Source organism: Moschus berezovskii, chromosome 6 (genome assembly GCF_049115385.1).
Source record: "Moschus berezovskii isolate FMDL1 chromosome 6, NW_MosBer_1.0, whole genome shotgun sequence".
Classification (NCBI taxonomy): Eukaryota; Metazoa; Chordata; class Mammalia; order Artiodactyla; family Moschidae; genus Moschus; species Moschus berezovskii.
The window spans coordinates 48,602,150-48,629,940 of NC_142465.1; the positions used below are offsets into that span (position 1 = coordinate 48,602,150).

General features: G+C 40.4%; 1 protein-coding gene and 2 pseudogenes across 3 annotated transcripts in view; 2 read left to right on the top strand and 1 right to left on the bottom strand.

Moving 5' to 3' along the window:
• Nucleotides 1–27,791, bottom strand: part of FRS2 (fibroblast growth factor receptor substrate 2) — a 113,769-nt gene that overhangs the window by 71,109 nt on the left and 14,869 nt on the right. The window contains exon 2 of one of the 3 annotated variants that reach the window (XM_055396715.2): nt 4,511–4,606. The exons of the other annotated variants lie outside the window; for them this stretch is intronic. The gene's annotated coding sequence lies outside the window, so the exon portion shown is untranslated. The remainder of the gene's footprint in view (nt 1–4,510; nt 4,607–27,791) is intronic. 3 annotated transcript variants of the gene reach the window in all.
• LOC148777603 (E3 ubiquitin-protein ligase MARCHF6 pseudogene) lies at nt 2,985–3,633 on the top strand (annotated as a pseudogene).
• Nucleotides 4,207–5,473, top strand: LOC129536030 (E3 ubiquitin-protein ligase MARCHF6 pseudogene; annotated as a pseudogene).

The following is a 27,791-nucleotide window of genomic DNA, read 5'->3' on the forward strand; positions in this document are numbered from 1 at the left end:
GGGGTTAATGAGCATTTCCAGGTTAATAGGTACTGAGTTTCAGTTAGGGATGATATAAATGCTCTAGAGATTAAGGGACAGTGGTAATGGTTACACAACAAGGTGAGTGCACTTAATGCCACTGAAATACACATTTAAATGGTAAATTCTGCTATGTATATTTTACCATATTACCATAATTTTTTAAAAAAAGCAGCAGCAGGATGACTCATGCTGGAGAGATTCAGGTACTGAAATCATGATGAAGACAAAAATCCAGGGTGCGGCTGGAAACTAGATGACTGGTTCAAAGTTCATTTAAGTGGCTTCACCCCAAAACCGATCTTCTCACCATCCCTGGAAAGGGTGGACCACAGACTCTGATCTTTGGAACATAGGCCAAAACTGAAAGCTAGACAAAACAATTACTGAAAAACAGGAAAATTATTTGAAAGTCTGCATTCTACATAGGCAGAAGGTTGTCTCCAAGAAGAAAAAGGAAATAACAGATCATCTGACTATCTGATGTATCCAACCATATTAAAGTTTATATTTGTCAGAGAATTGCAAATGAATTAATAGGCACAAAGTACATAAAATTTCAAACTCAGATAATTGAGAAAACATTAAGTTGAAAAAGAAAAGAAATACGATCATAGTGAATCTTGTGACACAGCTGCAAAAAAATTTGCATAGTCATAAAATTTTTAATACTAAATAAAGAACTCCCCCCCTCCAAAACCTGATATCCTATAAAAGGAAGAATAGAGAAGAAGAAATATGTATAAGATGACTAATCCTCTTTATTCTTAGAAGGAAGTGAATAGTTACTGTCTAAAATAAAAAGCCAACAAAAAGCAGAACCGACTTGGACAAATAAAGGCACAACAGAACAAACAGCTGAAAGAACTGAAATAGACTGCCCCTATGGATGCGAGCGAGTTGACTCACTGGAAAAGAGTCTGATGCTGGGAGGGATTGGGGGTAGGAGGAGATGGGGATGACAGAGAATGAGGTGGCTGAATGGCATCACTGACTCGATGGACATGAGTTTGAGTGAACTCCGGGAGTTGGTGATGGACAGGGAGGCCTGGCGTGCTGTGGTTCATGGGGTCGCAAAGAGTCGGACACGACTGAGTGACTGAACTGATGGATGTGAGAGTTGGACTGTGAAGAAAGCTGATCGCTGAAGAATTGATGCTTTTGAACTGTGGTGTTGGAGAAGACTCTTGAGAGTCCCTTGGACTGCACGGAGATCCAACCAGTCCATTCTAAGGGAGATCAATCCTGGGTGTTCATTGAAAGGACTGATGCTAAAGCTGAAACTGCAATACTTTGGCCACCTCATGCGACGAGTTGACTCACTGGAAAAGACTGATGCTGGGAAAGGTTGGGGGCGGGAGAAGAAGGGGATGACAGAGAATGAGATGGCTGGATGGCATCACCGACTCTGTGGACATGAGTTTGAGTGAACTCCGGGAGTTGGTGATGGACAGGGAGGCCTGGCGTGCTGTGATTCATGGAGTCGCGGAGAGTCGGACACGACTGAGCCACTAAACTGAACTGAACTGAACTGAAAGGCTAGGAACTGGATGTGAGATGAGATGATGCCCTGCTATTTTTATAAGCCTTGAATTTTTAATACTATGTATGTACAAATATCATTCTAATTTTAAAACAAAAATTGAGAGGCAAAACAAAATTGTAATGTAGTTATTAAAAAGATCTAAAATGGTCTATATTGACTATACACCTTTTTTTTTTTTTCCAAACTACTGTGTTCAGTTCAGTTCAGTCACTCAGTCGTATCTGACTCTTTGCGAGCCCATGAATCACAGCACGCCAGGCCTCCCTGTCCATCACCAACTCTCGGAATTCACTCAAACTCACCTCCATCGAGTCAGTGATGTCATCAATCCATCTCATTCTGTCGTCCCCTTCTCCTCCTGCCCCCAATCCCTCCCAGCATCAGAGTCTTTTCCAGTAAGTCAACTCGTCGCATGAGGTGGCCAAAGTATTGCAGTTTCAGCTTTAGCATCAGTCCCTCCAATGAACACCCAGGACTGATCTCCTTTAGAATGGACTGGTTGGGTCTCCTTGCAGTCCAAGGGACTCTCAAGAGTCTTCTCCAACACCACAGTTCAAAACCATCAATTCTTTGGTGATCAGCTTTCTTCACAGTCCAATTCTCACATCCATACATGACCACGGGAAAAACCATAGCCTTGACTAGACGGACCTTTGTTGGCAAAGTAATGTCTCTGCTTTTTAATATGCTGTCTAGATTGGTCATAACTTTCCTTCCAAGGAGTAAGCGTCTTTTAATTTCATGGCTGCAATCAGCATCTGCAGTGATTTTGGAGCCCAAATAAATAAAGTCTGACACTGTTTCCCCATCTATTTCCCATGAGGTGATGGGACCAGATGCCATGATCTTCATTTTCTGAATGTTGAGCTTCAAGCCAACCTTTTCACTCTCCTCTTTCACTTTCATCAAGAGGCTTTTGAGTTTCTCTTCACTTTCTGCCATAAGGGTGGTGTCATCTGCATATCTGAGGTTATTGATATTTCTCCCAGCAATCTTGATTCCAGCCTGTGCTTCTTCCAGCCCAGCGTTCCTCATGATGTACTCTGCATATAAGTTAAATAAGCAGGGTGACAATACACAACCTTGACGTACTCCTTTTCCTATTTGGAACCAGTCTGTTGTTCCATGTCCAGTTCTAACTGTTGCTTCCTGACCTGCATACAGGTTTCTCAACAGGCAGGTCAGGTGGTCTGGTAATTCCCATCTCTCAGAATTTTCCACATTTTGTTGTGATCCACACAGTCAAAGGCTTTGACATAGTCAATGAAGCAGAAATAGATGTTTTTCTGGAACTCTCTTACTTTTTCCATCATCCAGCGGATGTTGGCAATTTGATCTCTGGTTCCTCTGCCTTTTCTAAAACTACTGTGTTAGCTTTCTGTAATTCTTAGAATTTTCAGTCATATTGAGGTCAACCATGCCACTTGCTGCTTTGCCTTTCAATGCTGCTGGTCATCACCAAAATAAGGCTCCAGCAGGAGGAAATGGTGCTGAAAATGCTGCCACTGACCAGCATGATAACCCACCACAGGCAAGAACAAAGTGGTGAGGGAAAATCCTGATTCCAGGATGACCAGGTGGAAGAGGAGGAGGAAAACAAGGAGGAAGACAACATAGGCGGGGAAGACGTACCTGATGCCACGTGAACTGAAATGCTGTACAACGGGACTGAGCTACAAAGAGTTTTCACATGGGAAAGAATGCTAAAAGTAGATAGATTACTAGTGTTTCTAGAACATGTCATCTGGGTGGTGTCTTTAAATACACAGTTCATTCTTGTTTATGCATTTTGCCCTGACCACACTGGTCACTTCTCCATTGTTCGTTTGGGATTTGAAGAACACATTCAAGCATCTCATTTTGAAGGCCTGATGCAACCACAACAGGGTATCTACTTTTAGTGATAAAACTGATACTTTATCATGGATTGGCAACACTTGTTAAATTTCATAGGTCTTGTCGCTTGCTGGGAGTTAGCTATGCTGTTGTTAAGGTCTCTTTGTTATCGGTGGCAGAAAAGAATGTTCCCTCTCATCTGTGGCTGGTGGCTGGGTATAAATGTCTGATGCTACTCTGAAAGCTCATGTTTTTGCATTATCTAGTGGGAGAGGAGCCTGGTAGGCTGCAGTCCGTGGGGTCGCTAAGGGTCAGACACAACTGAGCGACTTCACTTTCACTTTTCACTTTCACACACTGGAGAAGGAAATGGCAACCCACTCCAGTGTTCTTGCCTGGAGAATCCCAGGGACGGGGGAGCCTGGTGGGCTGCCGTCTATGGGGTCACAAAGAGTTGGACACAACTGAGTGACTAAGCAGCAGCAGCAGCAGTGGGAGAGGTGGGAGAAGGCAATGGCAAGCCACTCCAGTACTCTTGCCTAGAAAATCCCATGGATGGAGGAGCCTGGTGGGCTGCAGTCCGTGGGGTCGCTAAGGGTCGGACATGACTGAGCGACTTCACTTTCACTTTTCACTTTCACACATTGGAGAAGGAAATGGCAACCCACTCCAGTGTTCTTGTCTGGAGAATCCCAGGGACGGGGGAGCCTCGTGGGCTTCCGTCTATGGGGTCACACAGAGTTGGACACGACTGAAGTGACTTAGCAGCAGCAGCAGCAGCAGCAGGAGAGGTGTCTGTTTTCTAGTTTGCCTCCTTCATTCTGTGGCTGAGACAGGTACTTCAACCTGGTGTATTTTGGTTTCTAAAGAATCTGAATGATCTAGATTTTAATGCAGTACAAGAAATGATTCACTTGACTCTGTATACATTTCTTCCAAAATTTATTTTGTCAGTCACTGTCTCTGGGTCCACGTCTGCCTGGTGCTTTCGCTACCTATTTGCATACTTAGTCTGTTGCCTGATTTTTTGTCCACAGTGTCATGCTCCACAGTGATGCTCAGTGAGTGTACTGTCCCATGAGCTGCTTCTGCTTCAGGCTGCCTTACCAGCGTTACTTGAACAGAGATGGATGCAGCAGTGGCTGAGGGGGACGGTGCCAGCAGACTCTTACTGTGGGAAGCTTGCTGGATCTTCATTCCTATCTGTTGGAACCAGGAAGAAAATGAGAACTGTGCAAACCAACCAGTGAACAATATACAGCATGTCTGAAGTAGCAACACTACCCCTGTGGTGGGGGAAGGTGTGCATGCAGCCCACCTAGCCATACTTCAGCAGGGTGGGTCTGCCAGCTTTCAGCCTTGCATAGGCCTTCAATTTTTCCACTCAGATATTTTTGTTGATAGTATTCGCATGCAATAACCTTACTGATCACCAGCCTCATCTGCCTTACTCTACCAGTATTTGCTAGGCATCAGTTAATGTCATTTTGGACAAGGACTGCCAAAATCCATGAGTTCTACACAGCTGCTTATGATTTCTACATTTCCTAGCTAACCATTAGGGCTGTGATGGTACTGGCGGCATACATGCCACACAGATGCAGAGTGATCTTCAGAAGGGTAAAGGGTAGTCCTGAAGACTGATAGTTGCAGCGCTGCTGGCTGGAGTTGTCCTACTTCTTCTGGGGCTCCTGTTTGAGCTGGTTATCATTGCTCACTCAAGGGTTCCCTTGGCTCGGACTCCTTGCTTTTTCCCACCACAGGACCAGGCACTTGGAATCCTGCATACCAAAATCACTGCACTATAACACTGGTGGGTCCTCAATGGTACTTGAAAACTGTACTGAGCAGGCTGAGGCAAGTGGCACCCAGAACTGTGACGTTCCCTGAGCTGTCAGTGCCAGTGGTCACGATGTTCGTGCTCTCCCTATGTGTACCTTTCTGTCTGGCATTGTTCCTTTACTAGGCGTTACTGCAGAAACGCAAAACTTGGTCTACTGGCAAATTTACCCACTTTTACTGATGGTCACGGTACTGATAGCAATCTTGTCCTCCCAGATCTGCCAGTGAAAGTCCCTCTGTGCATGTGCATGCTCGCTCAGTCACGCCCGACTCTTTAAAACCCTATCACCTGTAGCCCGCCAAGCTCCTCTGTCCATGGGATTCTCCAGGCAAGAATACCAGAGTGGGTTGCCATTTCCTCCTCCAGGGAATCTTCCTAACCCAGGGATCAAACCCGCATCTCCTATAGCTCCTATACTGGCAGGCGGATTCTTTACCACTGAGCTCACTGGGAAGCCCTTATGTGCCTTTATGAACATATTTAAAATGACAAGTACCTTGTAGGCCAACACCTTGTGAACTATGAACAGAAATCTGGCAAACAAGGCACCTCCACAGTCGTCCTAAGAACAAAGTGGCTGTATTAACTACCCTGACCTTCCCCTTGTGTTTATGTGCCCTTTTTTGTGGACTTTTCTCTTCAGAGATTTTTCCCAGTGACCTCTCAGCACTGTTTTTAAGTTGAATGTATTTGACTTGTGTTCTCAGCATTCAGAGAGCAGCAGTATGAGGTTCTGCTGCCCTTCCTGCATCTTCTGACCTCACTGCTGTCTGGGGTCTGTACATGTGTAAATAGAAGCTCCTGGATACTTTAAAACCTTGGATTAAACAGAATGTGCTTTGTACATCTTTAAACAAAATGTATATTAATTTATTAAATCTGCTTGTTACTTTTTAAAAAAACACCTTTCTTATAGCACAATTCATGAGCTGATACAGTATGCAATTCACTGGAGAAATACTCTGGGCATGTAGCAATTCTAAAGCCTAACTGTTTAAAACCACTCTATAAACACAGTATTTTATTTATTCATTTCCCCCTAAGAATATATATTTGGATATATTTATATAAAGGCTTATATTATTTGTAACTCTTGGATCAAATCCAAATTTTGACATTTCGAATGACTAACATTTGTAAGCACCAGTGATGGTAGACCTGAACTTAAATAAAGTAGGAGTGTCAAATGATACAAATAGACAAACTGAAAGGCTACTCATGGAAAAATATGTAACAGTACTAAATATGCAAAAGAAAACAGGAAACAGTCTTATCTACAAGAACTGTACAACTTGTAGCTTTTTAAAAGTCACATTCTTGCGGGCACAAATTCACCAACTAAATATAATCTAATTAACATATTCCTTCTACACAGTTGAAACAAGAACTTCATTCCAGAAAAAGAAAATATTCAAAACGCAAGATTAAAACCATGAGCAACTACATCAGAGCCTACTGAATTTTTTTTTAATTAATAAAGTTCTTTTCATATAAAAACTATGAGACCTGGTTTGCTTTTCAGCAGTACTAAGGGGACAAGAGAGGATGAGATGGTTGGATGGCACTACCGACTTGATGGACACGAGTTTGAGCAAGCTCTGAGAGTTGGTGATGGACAGAGAGGCCTGACGTGCTGCAGTCCATGCGGTCGCAAAGAGTCGGACATGAATGAGCTACTAAACTGAACTGAATGGACTGTGCTCATCTACAGCATAGTTGCTCAACTTCATATGTCAACTACCTAACAAATTTACAAATAGTTAAATAACTATCACAAAGGTTTAAGAGCATTAAAATCATATGTGTTATACTGTTTATACTGTGCATCCATATATTCCAACAAGAAATAAAGAGGGCAACCAAAGAAAACCTCAAGCATTATCATACTCATGTCAGAGAACATGACAGAGAGAAATGCCCGCGAGACAAGACTCCTTCGCTCAAGGAGATTCAGCAGTGCAGAAGGGAATAAGAAGTGTGTGTGGCAGAGGTGCCAAGACCAAGACAGGAAAACGACTCAAGAACAATATAAAAAACTACATTCAGTTCAGTTCAGTTCAGTTCAGTCGCTCAGTCGTGTCCGACTCTCCGCGACCCCATGAATCACAGCACGCCAGGCCTCCCTGTCCATCACCAACTCCCGGAGTACACTCAAACTCATGTCCACAGAGTCGGTGATGCCATCCAGCCATCTCATTCTCCGTCGTCCCCTTCTCCTCCCGCCCCCAACCTTTCCCAGCATCAGCTAAACTACAAAATATAAAGGGTAAATTTAGAGAAAAAGAAGATAACAGTCGCCCTGACAAAAAAAGTAGGCACTGAACTGGTCTCAAAAAAGTAGAGAAGCATTTGAAAAAATAAACGAGAACGATCAACGTCTCTGTCTCTCTTGTTCTCTCTCTCAATGTTACCATATACTTAAAATTTTTCATATGAAATACCAGAGGCAAATGTATACAAAAATTTAAAAAGCAATCTTTTGGCCCAGAAAGGGAAATTGGCCTTTCTGGAAATTCTGAGAATTGGCCCAGAAAAGGGAAAATAAATGAAGTAGTAAACAGAGGGAAAATTATCCACAAAGGAAAAAAAAATCTTAACAACTATAAATGTTTATATCAATAAATGCTCGCATTATTTTGATTAGCCTCAACCCATTTTTGGAGGGAAATGAAAGTGTTATAATCTCATTTCCACAATAAGAGACTGACAAAACAGGTTTAAACAACAAAACTATATGAGATTTTCTGACTGAGATTTTATGACTCCCAGCCCTACATGTATCCATTACAATACTACACACTATTTTATGTGTTAAGTATTTTACACTGGACTGACTTCATCACCAACCTCAATTTCTTATAACCAAAAACATTAGAATGCTACTGAAAAAAAAAATAAGACCATCTTAAAGTAAGTATGCTGTAATACACAAAAGCCAAATGGGTCTCAGTTAAGACCACAAAACTTTAACAACCAGAATGGTGGCCTTTCCAGTAAATTGGTATGTTACTATTCCAGAACTATTCCTCTAGCCAACAGGCCACTCTAATGGGAAGACAACGAGAGGGTACTCCCCAAGCAACAAACTTCAGAGCTGCAGTCACAGTCCCATAAACAGAACTTTTTCATTGTTTGTCTAAATTATTTTGCTTGTACGCTGACAGCTACCTAGAGACTGAAAATCAAATAAAAATAATAAATATAAACGAAACACTATAAAATAAACACAATCATGAAATGTACAAGTTACTATGCCATACAGCTATTAGTTTCAAACTTACAAGGTTTCTCAGGAATCATAGCTAATATTACTTTTTACACCTAAACTATGCAGAAGGAAATGGCACCCCTCTCCAGTACTCTTGCCTGGAAAATCCCATGGACGGAGGAGCCTGGTGGGCTACAGTCCATGGGGTCAGAAAGAGTCAGACATGACTGAGATTCACTTCACTCACTTCATACTTTATCACTGGAGAAGGAAATGGCAACCCACTCCAGTATTCTTGCCTGGAGAATTCCACGGACAGAGGAGCCTGGCGGGCCATAGTCCATGGGGTCGCAGAGAGTTGGATACAACTGAAGTGACTAAGCACGCACACCTAAACTAAAATTTTCCTTAAGTTGATAATAGCATATTAATCTAAATGGTTATCCATGTTTACTAGTGTACCCAAACCTAAATTAATATTCATCACAAACTGAAAAACACTGGTTGGTCAAGCACCTGAGAATCATGATCCCTTACATTCTCTCTCACTTCTTTCTCTTTTCCAACATCTAAAGGCAAAAGAGTCTCACACTCTTCCATTACACTCCTACCTAAAAACCCTGAGCAGCACCAGGTCCCACCCCCTTCCGTGGGGATCCACTGCTGAATTAACTGACTATCTGTTTAGGATACAGAAGGGTGTAACTAAGTTTTCTTTCAATATCTTTACCTGTGTTTTCATGTGTGACTGAGAGGAGCAGGGAAAAGGAGTTCTAAACAGAGGCACAAAAGAGCCAAACAACCTTCAGTCCTCTAAGGCAGCTGTGGTACAATACGAAAGCAATGTACCTGAAGTGGAAGGGTCATAAGCCCAGCTCTGCCACTTAACATTTCTTAGTGAGTTCTTTCGCTTAGCAATTCACCCTGCCATGTGCATCCTCACAGACTGTTTGATAATATGCATGCTCTCAAACACCTCCACTAAACAGCCATGTATTTGTGGATGTGTTCAATGGATCACTATTTCTACTTACCTTTGGATATATTGTATGATCTTTAGCACATATCTTACTGATTATATCTTATATTAACATTTAATAAGCTCAAATAAGAACCTATCACCAAGGAAATAATTGTTGTGGATATCAAGAGCAAAACACAAACTGGGATCAGTGTTCTAACAGTAATATTCAGAAAATCAATAATGAATAAAAACACTTACTAAAAGTACCTCATTAGCCATTCACAAGTTTATTATTTTTAATTCTCTGAAAATATTATCAGTTCATACAGAGAACATGGTCTTTTATGTATTGTTACCAATCTATTTCAATGACTACAGATCATGCTAATTAAATATTCAACCAACAAAATGGTATATTCTAATAGGATTAGACACCATTTAATTTTAATTACATTTCACCAGTAACTGTAAAAAAAGTCTATACAAATTTCTTTAACTTACCAAAAATTAAATTATACAAAGTTCTGGGCTTCCCTGGTGGCTCAGATAATAAAGAATCCGCCTGCAATGTGGGAGACCTGGATTCCATCCATGGGTTGGGAAGATCACCTGGAGGAGTGCATGGCAATCCACTCCAGTATTCTCGCCTGGAGAATCCCCATGGACAGAGAAGCCTGGCGGGCTACAGTCCATTGGGTCACAAACAGTCAGACACGACTGAGCAACTAAGCACAGCATAGCACATACAGTGTTTTACTGCTTCCACCATAAAGTTTTATCTAAGAGCTGAAAACAGTATTAACATTTACCAAGCAAAAGAATCTGCCCACAATGCAAAGGAGATGCAGGTTTGATTCCTGTGTCAGGAAGATCCTGGGGAGAAATCTACTCCAGTTTTCCTGCCTGGGAAATCCATGAACAGGAGTCTGGCAGGCTACAGTCCATGGGGTCACAAAGAGTCAGACATGACTGAATGACTAAACAACAACTCCTCCTTAAATAGAAACAGTATTAATGTCTTATTAAAATTATTTCCACTGAAGAATACATATCAGTACTTTCTCAACTGATCAGCATAATTGCATTTGAAGTGCTATTCTAAATTACTGGATAAACTAGAAAGAAAATTAAAAGTTAATTATAGTATCTTGAAATATCTGGGATCAAAACAAATGTTACAGAACTCAAGTAAAACACCAAAATCAAACATATTCTTTGGAGATACAGAACAAAAAAATAAAGACTTCTGGAATTCTTATTAACACTAAGACAATAAACTAAATTATGACACAATTCCTAGAAGTGTTAATGCCAGAAATGACTCTTCTCCCTGAAGATAAATTTATGCAAAATAAGTATGTCTTAAAAGCCAACTCAAACAGTGCTAAAGTGCAAATAAAAGACATCTGAAGATAACTTTACTGTCTCAAAATTTTATTAAAGCACTAGGAGAAAATTTAAGGTTAAAGTAAAAACATGAATCCAAGTAAATATGAACATCAAAATAAGAGAAAAAAAACCTGATGAAACACTGCTGGAACAGAAGAGGGAAGAGGATTCTAACTAACCAAAGATGAAAATAACAGGGGAAAAAAAGTAACTCATGTGCAAAAACATTTTTGGAATCTGCATTGAAAGTTAATCATACAGAGCAATCACTATAAATATGAGGTCCCATCTACTGTACTAAAGCATGAAGAGCTTATATCACATTTTTCCATGCACACTCAATGAAGACTTTTCCTTCACTATAAATTCACAAAAGGTTTTTGTTGATGCAATTTACTATGCCTATTCTCAGCCCTAGGGATATTTTTGTACGCAATCTCAAACTGGAAATGGGATGCTATCTGTCCTCAAAATGTCGAGTTATTGGCAGAAACACAGCTCCATGTCTAATAAGAACTTTTATGCTCCACTACAAGTCTTTTAAGTGGTATTCTTGTTTAGATGTAACAGAGACCTGTATATTTTAAAATATAAATAAGAACTTATGGGATACATTGTTCACTGATATAACACATCTGAACCACCATTACCCATATCACTGCTAGCACTGAAGAGGAAAATACAGACACTGCTCCACCACTTGGCCACTTCCTGTTAGCTACTTCTGCCCAAACTCCTCTTAGGAGCCCAAAGGGAAATCTATTGCCATTGCTGCAAAAGCTCACGATTTGTGGACCACTGATAAATGTACTGAGGAGGATTGACACAACAGAGGCAACTGCAACAACACTTACTGTCAGCCACACAATGGGGACTGCCTGTACAGGCAGAAAACTAAGGCCCAACATCCCTGCTCCCTAGTGTACTACCCTGTATAACCCTTGGGGCTGCAAATATAATGGGATTTCCTCCCATGATTAGGTTAACTTTGGGCTCCAAAATCACTGCAGATGCTGATTGCAGCAATGAAATTAAAAGATGTTTGCTCCTTGGAAGGAAAGTTATGACCAACCTTGATAGTATATTAAAAAGCAGAGACATATACTTTGCCAACAAAGGTCCGTCTAGTCAAGGCTATGGTTTTTCCCGTGGTCATGTATGGATGTGAGAGTTGGACTGTGAAGAAAGCTGATCGCCGAAGAATTGATGCTTTTGAACTGTGGTGTTGGAGAAGACTCTTGAGAGTCCCTTGGACTGCAAGGAGATCCAACCAGTCCATTCTAAAGGAGATCAATCCTGGGTGTTCATTGGAAGGACTGATGGTAAAGCTGAAACTGCAATACTCTGGCCATCTCATGCGACGAGTTGACTCACTGGAAAAGACTCTGATGCTGGGAGGGATTGCGGGCGGGAGGAGAAGGGGACGACAGAGAATGAGATGGCTGGATGGCATCACCGACTCTGTGGACATGAGTTTGAGTGAACTCCGGGAGTTGGTGATGGACAGGGAGGCCTGGCGTGCTGTGATTCATGGGGTCGCGGAGAGTCGGACACGACTGAGCCACTGAACTGAACTGACTGAAGAAAGTTAATAAGGAGGAATTATCCAAGTGAGCCTGAACTAACCACATAAACCCTTTAAATTTGGGTCTAGAAATGAAAGACAATTTTTAATGGATCTCTACTACCTATAATCACAAGAGCTGCCTACTCTACCAGCTTTTTAGGGACTTCTGTAACCTAGCCCCAATCCTACCAATACAAAAAGAAAAGAAAAAAATTTTATTACCACAGGTCAAATAGTAATGCTTTATCAGAAAGTTAAATATAAGTTTAACTACTTAAGACTCCAAACCTAGCATATTATTAATAATTCCGTTAGGCACTATTGCTTAGTACTCCTAAAATTCAAGTTTTTATCACATACTTCATTTTTTAAAGACTCCATTCTAGAGAACTACCTAGACTGTGTTTAGCATGCAAGCTACAGTCCAGCTGATCAATACCAGCAGGTAAGTGCTAGACCATCAGGACAAATTAAGACTGAGAATATTCAATGTACCGTTTCTGCTCTAAGTTTCACTAGTTCAATGTAACTGATTTCCTTGTTTTGTAACGTATCACCTAAAGATTCTAAGCTCTGTACCACCTGGAAGGTATTTACTTAGCACTTATGAATGCCATTTCTTATAGTCACTTTTGCCAAAGAGTATATATTCTGAGATGAGAGACAAATTAGGCAAAAAGCCCCTGCTTATTACTGCTCTTCAGCTCCCAAGGAACACCTAAATGCCTAGGGGATTTAGTCCTCATACTGTTACCAGGCAATACTGAATGAAGACCGAGAATCAACAGGCTGGTGTGGGAGAATTTTCTCAGATGTGAGGATTGAAAGCTGGGTTACCACTTAAAAGAGCCTGAGAGTGATACCTTAAATTCTGTGCTCCTGGTGCCCCCTTTCTTTACATATACTCCTGGGCCAGAGCTCAGCCAGGAACACTGCTAAACTTCCTACAGTGCTTAGCAGTTTCCCACAACAAAGATTAAGATAGCCCAAAATGTTAATAGTGCTAAAGTTAAGAAATCTTGGTATAAAAGGAAGAATGCTAAATTAGAATCCCACCTTTATAATTTATCACTTAAACGACTTTCAGCAAACCATGTAACTTCTCAAAGTTTCCTCATGTATAAAATGGATAACACGCTCATGTTGATGGATTTAGGAGGATAAACTGAAATAGAAACTTTTAGACACTTTACAAATGTGGAGTTTCCATTCTTCAGAGTGAATTCAAAAATCTTCTCTATCAGAGATAGAGCCCTGGACCTCTCAAAGATTACTTCAAAATATGAATGACACATGGTACTGTAACCGATTTATTTTTTAAATCTCCTATCAAAGTCTAAGCAACCTGAAGGCAGTTCAGTTCAGTTGCTCAGTCGTATCAGACTCTTTGAGACCCCATGGACCTTACCTTATTGGACTTGGTATACTCAGCCTCTACAACAAAGTAAGCACTGAGTAAACATCTGTTAAATGACCAAATGGGCAAATAAGTTATCTACCCAACATAATAAAGCAGTCATCGCGTTGCACAGTGGAAAATTACCAAAGAATGTAAAAAAACATAACTCATGTCATGAAGAAGTTTTGAAATAGTAAGAGCTATCTAACAACAAAACAAAATACGTAGAGAGATTTAACAAACAGGTACTCAAAAAAGCACATGGGTAAAATTCACATGAACAGCTGAAGTCACAAATGAGTATTAGTGGGATGCATGAAAAATTTAACAGATTTAATCAGGGAAAGGCCTGTGTTTAATTAGTATAATCCTTCAGAGTACCTGCTGCTAGTATCTTTCAAAAGGCAATGGCACAGTACACTTAAAAGAACAAACATCAGAACGACAAGTGATATCGTTTGTCATTGTAGCAGTACTTAGCTAAATTTCATAATTCAGATGATGGTAGTACATTTTAACAGGTTCAAAGGTCACTTTGCTGCTGCTGCTGCTGCTAAGTCACTTTAGTCGTGTCCGGCTCTGTGTGACCCCATAGACGGCAGCCCACCAGGCTCCCCCGTCCCTGGGATTCTCCAGGCAAGAACACTGGAGTGGGTTGCCATTTCCTTCTCCATCATATGTGCTAAGTCACTTCAGTTGTGTCTGACTCTTTGCCACCTTATGGACCGTAGCTTGCCAGGCTCCTCTGTCCATGGGATTCTCCTCTCAAGAATACTGGAGTGAGTTGCCATGCCCTCCTCCAGGGGATCTTTCTCCAAAGGAAAGAACCCGCATCTCTTACATCTCCTGTGCTGGCAGGCAGGTTCTTTACCACTAGAGCCATGTGGGAAGCCAACATTCAGTTAAATTCTAAATTTTACATAGAGGTCAATGAAAAGTTTTTCCCCAACCAAGTTCATAGCCTCCTTGAATTAAGCAATTTTTAAAAACACAATTTAATAGAATTTTACCAAATTCCTGACATCCGCAATTCATTTTAACTATTTTAAATGGTCTGAGACAAAATAAGGCCAAAAAGGATGATGCTCAACTGTCTGAATATGCTGCTGAAAAAGCTGAGCTCAAGCATACCCAAACTGTGTCAGAAGCAACTTTTAAAATGCACAAATGTAACAATTTTTTTTAAACCAACAATTTTAGAAAAATAGCAGTGCTTATCTAAAGTTTATACAAATATAAGACATTGGGTTTGCAGATGTCAGCAGTTTTAAGATCCCTTTCTAAAGTAATAGTCTCCTTCTGTTTTGCTTGGTATCTTAATTTGCCTTTAGTTTCAAAACTAAGTTTGCCAACACTATTCCTCTCAAAACCTCAGGAATTCCATTACTAGTTTTAAACTAAATTAAAGGAAAATAGACCCATTCAACCCATGGCAGAAGTATGCACAAAGTGTTTGTTGATGCTCATAAATAGACTGAGAAATTTAGACATGTCTGAAGGACAACGGCTCTATAGTCAACTTTGGTTTGCTCCACCATGGAATCAAATAGGAAGAGAATTATTGCTACCACTTCAAGTGAGACCACCACAGATACCTTTAAACCAACTGAGATACAATACACAGAACATTCTCTTTAAATCAGAGCCTTAGTGTATGTTTGCACTTCAGGGAAGAATGGTTAGAGTACTCTTTAAAAAAGTACACATGGAGCCAAGATGTTACCAGAATCTCCCCCAAAAACAATGCCAAAAATGCCCTCAACACTGCCCCCCTCAGTTGACTCCCCCCTCAGAAAAAGAACAAACTAGAAATACTTGACAAAAAGATGGTTCTCTGTCTTAACACTGGAAACACTTCTTTTCCATTTTATATCACTAGTATCAGATTCTATAAATATTCCTGACAATTAGAGGTATTTTCATACTCAGGCCTCTCCATGATCTCCTTCAAATTGTAATTCATCTCAACTCACCTGAATCCCAGGTATCAGCATCCTGTGAAAGGGACTAGTAAAAGAGGAAAGTACTTGAAAGAAAGGGAAAGAAAATCCCATGTCCTGGCTCCCTCTCTTACCCTGTCCCAGTACAGTAGAAACAAATGGAAGCGATAAAGGCACCTTAAGCTCATTCTATTGCTATTTCTCACTTTTTTTAGCCCGAACTCATTCATTCCTCCCCAAGCATCAGGTCCCATCTACTCTCCTGTCCCAGGTCATGGAACTCACAAAGGCCTAGATTTTGGGTAGGCTTAGTTCCGGGCAACCCACTCCAGTGTTCTTGCCTGGAGAATCCCAGGGACGGGGGAGCCTAGTGGGCTGCCGTCTATGGGGTCACACAGAGTCGGACACGACTGAAGTGACTTAGCAGCAGCAGCAGCAGTTCCCTAAGAGAGGATAGCAACAGGATGAATGAATCTCCAGTGTTACAAAGGGTGATTACAATATATTGTGATATAACAGGTTACAAACATTTTTTATTGCCAGACCTAATAAGCTAAACACCTGTTTTTATGACTTATGGGGAGGGTGGAGGTGGGGTGGGGGGGTGATGTGGAGGCTCCTAATCCCAAATTCCCTATTTTTTTAACTCCCCATTTCCTCCACCCCCAGCCTCTAGCCAGTCTTTTTTAAACAATTCATTTACAAGATAGAGGCCACCTATATAAAAGTCAGTGATTGCTAGTAATTTACACCAATACACTTTTGACAAAGGAAACACGTGAAAGCTACGAGTTTGTGAAACATAAGGGTATTATGCTTCAGTTCAGTTGCTCAGATGTGTCTGACTCTTTGCGACCCCATGGATGGCAGCATGCCAGGCCTCCCTGTCCATCACCAACTCCCAGAGTTTACTCAAAATCATGTCCATTGAGTCGGTGATGCCATCCAACCATCTCATCCTCTGTCATCCCCTTCTCCTCCTGCCCTCCATCTTTCCCAGGATCAGGGTCTTTTCCAATGAGTCAGTTCTTCCCATCAGGTGGCCAAAATATTGGGAGTCTCAGCTTCAGCATTAGTCCTTCCAATGAATATTCAGGACTGATCTCCTTTAGGATGGACTGGTTGGAGCTCTTTGAAGACCATGGGACTCTCAATAGTCTTCTCCAACACCACAGTTTAAAAGCATCAATTCTTCAGCAATCAGCTTTCTTTATAGTCCAACTCTCACATCCATACGTGACTACTGGAAAAACCAAAGCTTTACTAGACAGACCTTTGTTGGTAAAGTAATGTCTCTGCTTTTTAATATGCTGTCTAGGTTGGTTAAAACTTCTCTTCCAAGGAGCAAGCATCCTTTAATTTCATGGCTGCAGTCACCATCAGCAGTGATTTTGGAGCCCCACAAAAATAAAGTCTGTCACGGTTTCCACTGTTTCCCCATCTATTTGCCATGGAGTGATGGGACCAGATGCCAGGATCTTCGTTTTCTGAATGTTGATTTTTAAGCCCAATTTTTCAATTTCCTCTTTTACTTTCATCAAGAGGCTCTTTAGCTCTTCTTTGCTTTCAGCCATAAGGGTGGAGTCATCTGCACATCTGAGGTTATTGATATTTCTCCCAGCAATCTTGATTCCAGCTTGTGTTTCATCCAGCCCAGAGTTTCTCATGACGTACTCTGCATATTAAGTTAAATATGCAAGGTGACAACATACAGCCTTGAAGTACTCCTTTCCCGATTTGGAACCAGTCTGTTGTTACATGTTCAATTCTGACTGTTGCTTCCTGACCTGCATACAGATTTCTCAAGAGACAGGTCAGTTGGTCTGGAATTCCCATCTCTTGAAGAATTTTCCAGTTTGTTGTAATCCATACAGTCAAAGACTTTGGCATAGTCAATAAAGCAGAAGTAGGTATTTTCCTGGAACTCCTGCTTTTTCGATGATCAGTGGATGTTGGCAATTCGATCTCTGGTTCCTCTGCCTTTTCTAAATCCAGCTTGAACATCTGGAAGTTCACGGTTCATGTCCTGTTGAAGCCTGGCTTGGAGAATCTTGAGCATGACTTTGGGGAGATGAGTGCAATTGTGCGGTAGTTTGCGCATTCTTTGGCATTGCCTTTCTTTGGGATTGGAATGAAAATTGACCTTTCCCAGTCCTGTGGCCACTGCTGAGTTTTCCAGATTTGCTGGCATATTGAGTGCAGCACTTTCACAGCATCATCTTTTAGGATTTGAAATAGCTCAGCTGGAATTCCATCACCTCCACTAGCTTTGTTCATAGTGAGGCTTCCTAAGGCCCACTTGACTTCGCATTCCAGGATGTCTGGCTCTAGGTGAGTGATCACACCATCTGATTATCTGGGTCTTGTAGATCTTTTTTGAATAGTTCTTCTGTGTATTCTTGCCACCTCTTAATATCTTCTGCTTCTGTTAGATCCATACCATTTCTCTCCTTTATTGTGCCCATCTTTGCATGAAATGTTCCCTTGGTATCTCTAATTTTCTTGAAGAGATCTCTAGTCTTTCCCATTCTATTTTTTCCTCTATTTCTTTGCACTGATTACTGAGGAAGGCTTTCTTATCTCTCCTTGCTATTCTTTGGAACTCTGCATTCAAATGGGTATATCTTTCCTTTTCTCCTTTGCCTTTCACTTCCCTTATATTCACAGCTATTTGTAAGGTTCCTCAGACAACCATTTTGCCTTTTTGCATTTCTTTTCCTTGGGGATGGTCTTGATCCCTGCCTCCTGTACAATGTCACGAACCTCCATCAACAGTTCTTCAGGCACTCTATCAGATCTAATACTTTGAATCTATTTCTCACTTCCACTGTAAAACTCTAAGGAATTTGATTTAGGTCATACCTGAATGGTCTAGTGGTTTTCCCTACTTTCTTCAATTTCAGTCTGAATTTGGTAACAAGGAGTTCATGGTCTGTGCCACAGTCAGCTCCTGGTCTTGTTCTTGCTGACTGTATAGAACTTCTCCATCTTTGGCTGCAGAGAATATAATCAATCTGATTTCGGTATTGACCATCTGCTGATGTCCATGCGTAGAGTCTTCTCTTATGTTGTTGGAAGAGGGTTTTTGCTATGACCAGTGCATTCTCTTGGCAAAATGCTTATTCTTATTAGCCTTTACACTGCTTCATTCTGTACTCCAATGCCAAATTTACCTGTTGCTCCAGGTACCTCTTGACTCCCTACTTTTGCATTCCAGTCCCCTAAAATGAAAAGGTGTCTTTTTTGGGTGTTAGTTCTAGAAGGTCTTATAGGTTTTCATAGAACTTTCAACTTCAGCTTCTTCAGCATTACTGGTCAGGGCACAGACTTGGATTACTGTGACACTGAATGGTTTGCCTTGGAAATGAACAGAGATCATTCTGTCACTTTTGAGACTGCATCCAAATACTGCATTTTGGACTCTTCTGTTGACTGATGGCTACTTACTATGCTTACAAGCAGATAATTAATAAAAAGAAAGAAAATAAATCTGGTTATAAAGTGCATAGCAACAACTAGTGATCATACTTTTGCAAAGAACATATGATAATACCAATATTCTAACTTCAGAAATCAATTTACCATGAAGAATAATCTGGCAATACCTAGCAAAGTTTTAATGCACTGATTTATTTGGCAAACAAATTTTACTTCTAAAATTTAAAATACTGATTTATTTACACAGGTGTGATATATGTATACAATACTCTGCTGAATTATTTATAAAAGCAAAAGATAAGAAACAAGCTACATGTCAACCAAAAAGGGAATGTACAGTATAATCAGTACAATGAATACTATGCAACTAATAAAAAGAGCGGATATGGCTGTAAATGTAGGAAGAAACTTGCTACAAACAGTAGTTGCCTCAGGGGAGGGGACCTAGGAAGGTAGGAAACCCTTCTGCAGCTTTAACTTTTAAATCATGTACATATATTACCCTTTTATTAAAAATGAGTACGTTGAGCCTCTCTGGTGGTTCAGTGATTAAGAATCCACCTGCCAACTCAGGGGGCACGGGTTCAGTCCCTGCTCCAGGAAGATCCCACATCACAGGGCAGCTAAGCCAATGTGCTGCACTACTGAAGCCCATGAGCCTAGAGTCCGTGCTCTGCAACAAGAAGCCTACGCAAAGATAAACCTTCACACTTCAACTTGAGTAGCCCCTCAAAGACCCAGCACAGCCAAAAATAAAATAAATAAGTTAAAAATTTATTAAAGAATTTAAACAATTCTTTCTGACCCTCTGATGCATAAACAGTTTTACTTTCTCATCTGTTGTTGTGTTCAGTTGCTAAGTCATGTCCCACTCTTTGCACCCCATGAATTGCAACATGCCAGGGTTCCCTGTCCTTCACTATCTCCCAGAGTTTGCTCAAATTCATGTCCGTTTAATCAAAGATGTTATCTAACCATCTAATCCTCTGCCACCCCCTGCTCCTCCTGCCTTCAATCTTTCCCAGCATCAGGGTCTTTTCCAATGAATCTGTTCTTTGAATCAGGTGGCCAAAGTATTGCAGCTTCAGCATCAGTCCTTCCAATGAATATTCAGGGTTGATTTCTTTTAGGATTGACTGGTTTGATCTCCTTACTGTTCAAGGGACTCTCAAGAGTCTTCTCCAGCACCACAGTTCAAAAGCGTCAATTCTTCAGTGCTCAGCCTTCCTTATGGCCCAACTTTTATATCCATAAAAGACTACTGTAAAAACCATAGCTTTGACTAGACAGACCTTTGTTGGCAAAGTGATGTCTCTGCTTTTTAATACACTGTCTAGGTTTGTCATAGTTTTTCTTCCACATTTGCAGTGAATTTTGGAGCTCAAGAAAATAAAATCTGACACTGTTTCCACTTTTTTCCCCATCTATTTGTCATGAAGTGATGGGACTGGATGCCATGACTTTAGTTTTTTGAATACTGAGTTTTAAGTCAGATTTTCCACTCTCCTCTTTCACGCTCATCAAGAGACTCTTTAGTTCCTCTTCATTTTCTGCCATTAGAGTGGTATCACCTGCATATATGAGGTTGTTGATATTTCTCCCGGCAATCTTGATTCCAGCTTGTGAGTCATCCATCCCAGCACTCCACATGGTGTACTCTGCCTATAAGCTTATTGTATAAGCTATACAATATACAGCCTTGACATACTCCCTTGCCAATTTTGAACCATCTGCAGGCAATGTTAATTAGGAATGAGACTCTGCACTAGTTACTAGTGAAATGAAAGACAGTCATGTCCGACTCTTTGTGACCCCATGGACTATACAACCCATGGAATTCTCCAGGGCAGAATACTGGATTGGGTAGCCTTTCCCTTCTCCAGCGGATCTTCCCAACCCAGGGATCGAACTCATGTCTCCCAAATTGCAGGCAGATTCTTTACCAGCTGAGCCACAAGGGAAGCCCAAGGGCTAGTTACTAGAGACTACCAACAGACAATATACCAGGGCTGAGGGCTCATTTCCTCTTTAGTAAGAATGGGTACAACTATGGCAACTCTGCATCAATTAAAACAAAGTATAACAGGTAAAGAAATAGGTGAAGAATTTATCTTGCCCAAGGCAACTTTAATTACAGAAATAAAACTGGATGCAGTATAATTCATCAGCACTGTAAAAACTGCTTTGCCAAAAGAGGGGGGGGAACTACCTGGTTGAAATTTCTGATTAGGGTCTAGATCTCAAATGGATACATGCATCAAAAATATTTTGTAAACCTAAGAAGTGCCAAAATCATTAAAATCCAAAAAGGAGTTAAAAAAACGATAGAAGGGGAAGACAAAGTCATGGGCAATGTTTCAGATGTCAAAAGAACATTTAAAATACCATTCTTCTAACAGAATTTTTCTCTTTATCTCAGATTTCCAAGTAATATCAAACACAGCATTGCCTCAGTAATTAAAACTTATGCTTGAAAGAAAGAAACCAAACTCTTTTTCAACATTGCTTTTAAAATGTTGTTATTTCATAGGATTTTTGGTTTTGTCACTAGATAAAGAGAACAATTAATGTACCAGCCACTAATACTAATCTGGTTTCTCTGATTCAACTTTATTACAATCTTACCCTCCAATTATAAAACCAGAAAAATAGGGGAAAAAATGTTGAAAGAGAGTACATAAACCAGTAACATTTAGGAAGAGGATTATTTACTTTTTGTTAAACAATATCATTTAGGGGGTCTGTTATTAACAACACTATGAAATTTATGACTTGACCATCTCTTCACACAACTATATCACTAATTACAATTTAAATTTTATAGTCTTAACGACTTGTCTTAAAAAAAAAAAAAGAATCAGGGCTTCCCTGGTGGCTTAGACGGTAAAGCATCTGCTCATAATGCGGGAGACCTGAGTTTGATCCCTGGGTTGGAAAGATCCCCTGGAGAAGGAAATGGCAACCCAGTCTAGTACTCTTGCCTGGAAAACCCCATGGATGGAGAAGCCTGGTAGGCTACAATCTATGGCATCGCAGGGAGCTGGACACGACTAAGCAACTTCACTTTCACCGGTGGCTCACTGGTGAAGAGTCCACCTGTCAATGCAGGGGACACGAGACTGATCCCTGGTCTGGGAGGATCCCACGTGCAGCACAGCAACTAAGCCCATGTGCCCCAACTACGGAGCCTGTGCTCCAGAGACGGCAGAGCGACGACTGAGCCCTTGAGCTGCAACTACTGAAGCCCAAGCACCCTAGAGCCTATGCTCCACAACGAGAGAAGCCACCACAATGAAAAGCCCGTGCACCGCAGCAGAAGAGAAGCCTGCACGCTCCAACTAGAGAGCAGCTCCCGCTTCCCGCAATGGGAGAAAAACCCACGCAGCAACAAAGACCCAGCACAGCCAATAGAGAAATACAGTGTTAAATCGAATAATGTAGCCCAAAGGTTTTTTGTCATAACCAATTATTCGTCTAAACTCTAAAATATATTATCTCAGTAAGTGAAAGATGCTAGCTGGCATATCAAAAAATTCAGTATGTTCCTTTGCCAGATTCAAACATTCGGACTAACGCCAAAAAAGAAAAAAAAAATCACAAAATGGAGTTACACTTAAGAAGGGAGGAGGGAAATGTGCCTGAGACACATTATCTTGACATTTACAAAGAAAATGGAAAAGAATGTTATCAACTGATAATTTTCATTTTTGTTCTGTATTATTGTGTATTTACTAGTAAACTATTTACTATGGCTAAAGAGTGTCCAAGGCACTTAATAAACAACTCAACAATACTACTTATCATAATATTAGTTATAATCATACGAAAGTTACAGATTAACAGCTAGACACATAAATATTTAAATTCATATCAATGGTTTTCAGTCCTGAATCGAGTCACACCTAAGGTAGAACTGAAAGTTCTTTAAGCTATTTTCAAGATTTAAATAGCCTACCACATACTGTCAGAAACACAACTTTTACACTAATTATATAGGTATATGTGTACATATATCTTTTTCTTTAAACTCTAATGGCTCTACTGATGCTTCATGAAATAATGATAGGGATAAAGATGACTGTTTAGATTCCAAACTAAGAATGAAATTTAACAGAAGAAAGAGCACTTCATTTTTCCCTTTTACATTCTCTTATTTCACAGTTACCTCAGCAGTTACAACACTGCAAGATTTTAGTCTTGTTCTCACACATACAGAGCCTTTGTAAGATAAAAACCAACAATTATAAGCCTAATTTTCACCTTGGGATGCATCTTCATTTTTTAGTTAGGACAAAAGAAACATTAAGAAGAAAAATGAAAGAAGGGCCCAAGACGTGGGATAACTGTAAAAACACTACCCCAAAGATTCCCAAAGACCACTCAAGAATATTTAATGATTGGGTAAACAAGATGACCTAAAAAGCATCCAGCACCTGCACAGGAGGTGAAAGGACATGCTATATTTGAGCTTCATGCAGACCTAGTATGTAGTAAGTACCCTAGGCACAGACCTTCACCTTGTGAGCTTTCAAAGATGCAAATGTGTGTTCACATGTCCAATCATGTAAGTTAGTTCACGCGTCTGGCACACATGGTCAGCTGTGTGCATCCGCTACAAGTGGTTGCGCTTCTGTGTACTTTCCTATATAATACTGTACAGAGTGCAGTAGTACCTCTTCTTGCCTGTTCCCTCGATGCTGGCCCTGGATGCCAGCTGTTGTACTGTACTTTTCAAGGTACTGTACTGTAAAATTTAAAATGTTTTCTTTATTTCCTATGTTTATTTTTCATGTATTGTGTGAAAAAGTGTTATAAACCTATTACTGTACGGTAAGTCCCCTCCATACGAATGACTTCCATTCTGAGACTGTGTTTGTACCTCCAATTTGTTCCTTAATCCTATGGCTCCATCACTTATTACCTGCCTGGTCTAGGGAATCTTACTTTAACTTCACTGCTTTCCTCTATAAAACAGAAATGAGGACTTCCCTGGCGGCACAGTGGTTAAGAATCCGCCTGTTAATGCTGGGGACATGGGTTCAATCCCTGGTCCAGGAAAATCCCACTTGCTGCAGATCAACTAAGCCTGTATACCACATCTATTGAACCTGTGTGCCACAACTACTGAAGCCTTTGTGCCCGAGCGCCTGTGCCCCGCAATAAGAGAAGCCACCACAAGGAGAAGCCTGTGCACCGCAGTGAATAGTAGCCCCTGCTCACGACTAGAGAAAGACCACACAAAGCAATGAAGACCCAACACAGCCAAAAATAAAATAAAAGTTATTTTAAAATAACAGAAATCAGAATAATCATCCAGTAGAAACTCATTTAAAAGACCTCTACTCTATCAACAGAGAGAAATAAAGAGCTTAAACTCCTCCATAAATCACCTCCTGATGTTCATCACGGCCCGACTGCACCTGGTAGTCTCTAAGTCAACCACTTTCTTACTGCGTCCTCAGCCTTCCACTCTCACCAAATGAGCTGGATGCTTAACGAGAGCCAGCTGTTTGTTCCCAAATGCACCTACGCCAACTACTTGTTATTGTAATTATGTAATTTAAGATTATGTAAACTGATGAATTATGAGTGTGAAAGGGGTTGTTTCTCTGAAAATTATGTTGAAAAGTTCAAAAAGATTCAAAGGCTAATTATTTTCTGAAGTTATTACGGATTTGGATGTATATAAAAACAGCTTTAAAAGAATAGTGGAAAAAGAATAAAACTGTAGAAGGATTTTATGTAAAACATTAAAACTGTCTTTAAATTCTGTTTTATTAGAAAGGGATACTTCATAGATAAATGCCTCATGGGTACAGATTATTCTAAAAAGACAATCCAGAACTCGAATGAAAGATCCATCCATAAAGAAAAACCCTGACCCTATGGGGAAAAAAAGTGGTGAAAGAATGTCTATTCGAGTTAAAAATTAAAAATACATATCATTTTTTATGATCCCCTGCTAACCAACTTGTCCAATCTCCTACTCAACAACACTTGAGATCTTCACATGTAGCTACCTCAAAAATTTGTAGGAATACTGTGACAACTAAAATAAAGCAGTGTTGGCATTAATGACATTCTACTTAAAACTTCTGTTTTAAGGGTTTTGTGAGTACTCTGGTCTGACTACTATTCAAAGAATATAGCAATGCTTTCTTTCAAAAGAGAAAAATAAAAGGTACATAATTTCCTCATTATTCTGCTATTTTTGTATTTGGGTATATTTTACATACTCCACACATGATTAACCATGTAACTTCTGTGGTGGCCATCGAAAAAGTGAAGATCTCCAGTAGTCCTGGAACTGCAGGCTCCCAGGATTACACTGTAAGGATAATAATATGGTAATCCAAGGAATGTGTTAATTTATCGGCGTGACCCAGTACCCTAAAGCTGATCAGAAAGCAGGTAAAGTGAATGAGGTGCTGGTGTGGTGTCAGTGGAGGGAGCAGTGCTCCGTGAAGAGTTAACAGAGGGAAAGGTCAAAGATCCAGACTGAGGAGACTAGCTAGATCATGGTAGAGGCCAGAGGAAGCAAAGGAGAAACTGGTAATCATTCTGTAGGTAACAAACCTATAAACTGAGGAGGTTACAGGCAAAGTAAAGAGAAGGAGCTAATGACTCAGTCTCCTGCACTGAACTGTTGAACACTGGCACAGACACTAAAAAGCTTTTCCAAATTACTTAAAACCAAAATCACATTTTTAAAAGTTCATGGCATTTTGATTCTACAATCAATTGTACTCTTCATAGAAAAACTGTTCCATAAAGAAATGCACTCTAAAATTAGAACAAAGAAGTACCTTTTTTACCTAAAGTTAGGGGGTAAAAGTTAACCCTAATATCCAATCTAACAAAGATACAGTGAATCAGTACTAGTAATACCACCCTTTTGAAAAGCAATTTGACCACATTCTCAGGATTAATAAACCCTCATAACCTTTGGCTCCATATAACATATCTGGGAATCTGCTATAAGAAAATGACTAAAAACATGAAGAAAAATACATGCTTTTAGGTGTTTTCTGCAACATTCTTTATAACAGCAAAAATTATATATGATGATGACACAGAAATAATGTTAAAGTTTAAAAAAATCATACAAGGGACTTCTCTGGCAATTCAGTGGTTACGTCTTCATGTTTCTACTGCACAGGGCATGGGTTCGTTCCTGGGAACTAATATACCACATGCTACACAACACAGCCAAAAAATGTTTAAAAAGCAAACAAAATTGAGCATACACTATAAATGTGATATAAAATATCATATAAAATGGGATATTAAAAAAATCAGAATGATGACTGTATTAGGGTGGTAGATTCAAAATCTGTTTTTCCTTGGCCACCTCATGCGACGAGTTGACTCACTGGAAAAGACTCTGATGCTGGGAAAGGTTGGGGGCGGGAGGAGAAGGGGACAGAGAATGAGATGGCTGGATGGCATCACCGACTCTGTGGACATGAGTTTGAGTGAACTCCGGGAGTTGGTGATGGACAGGGAGGCCTGGCGTGCTGTGATTCATGGGGTCGCGGAGAGTCGGACACAACTGAGCCACTGAACTGAACTGAACCACCTTTCAGAAAAGTTTGTTTTACATTGAGAATTAAAACAAATTATGTTTTTAAAGCACGCATCTCAAAAGCTTACACACTATACTTTCATTTATACAACATTCTCAAAATGACAAAAGAAGGGATGAGGGGATGGGCTGTGAACACAAAGAGGTAGCATTAGGGAGTTCTGTGGTGATGGAACAGTTCTGTATTGTGACTGTAGTAGTGGTTAAATACATAGATGGGATAGAACTGTACAGAACTACACACACACAAAGAAACGTAGATAATATCTGTACATGCTCTGTATTCTAGTTAACAGTACTTATGCTTAGTCGCTCAGTCATGTCTGACTCTTTGCAACCCACTAGACTGTTTCTATGAAGACCTACAAGACCTTTTAGAACTAACACCCAAAAAAGATGTCCTTTTCTTTCTAGGGGACTGGAATGCAAAAGTAGGAAGTCAAGAAACACCTGGAGTAACTGGCAAATTTGGCCTTGGAGCACGGAATGAAGCAGGGCAAAGGCTAATAGAGTTTTGTCAAGAGAATGCACTGGTCATAGCAAACACCCTCTTCCAACAACACAAGAGAAGACTCTACACATGGACATCACCAGATGGTCAACACTGAAATCAGATTGATTATATTCTTTGCAACCAAAGATGGAGAAGCTGTATACAGTTAGCGAAAACAAGACCAGGAGCTGACTGTGGCTCAGATCATGAACTCCTTATTGCGAAGTTCAGACTTAAATTGAAGAAAGTCGGGAAAACCACTAGACCATTCAGATATGACCTCAATCAAATCCCTTATGATTATGCAGTGGAAGTGAGAAATAGATTTAAGGGACTAGATCTGATTGACAGAGTGCCTGATGAACTCTGGACGGAGGTTCGTGACATTGTACAGGAGACAGGGACCAAGACCATCCCCATGGAAAAGAAATGCAAAAGAGCGAAATGGCTGTCTGAGGAGGCCTTACAAATAGCTGTAAAAAGAAGAGAGGCGAAAAGCAAAGGAGAAAAGGAAAGATATAAGCATCTGAATGCAGAGTTCCAAAGAATAGCAAGGAGAGAT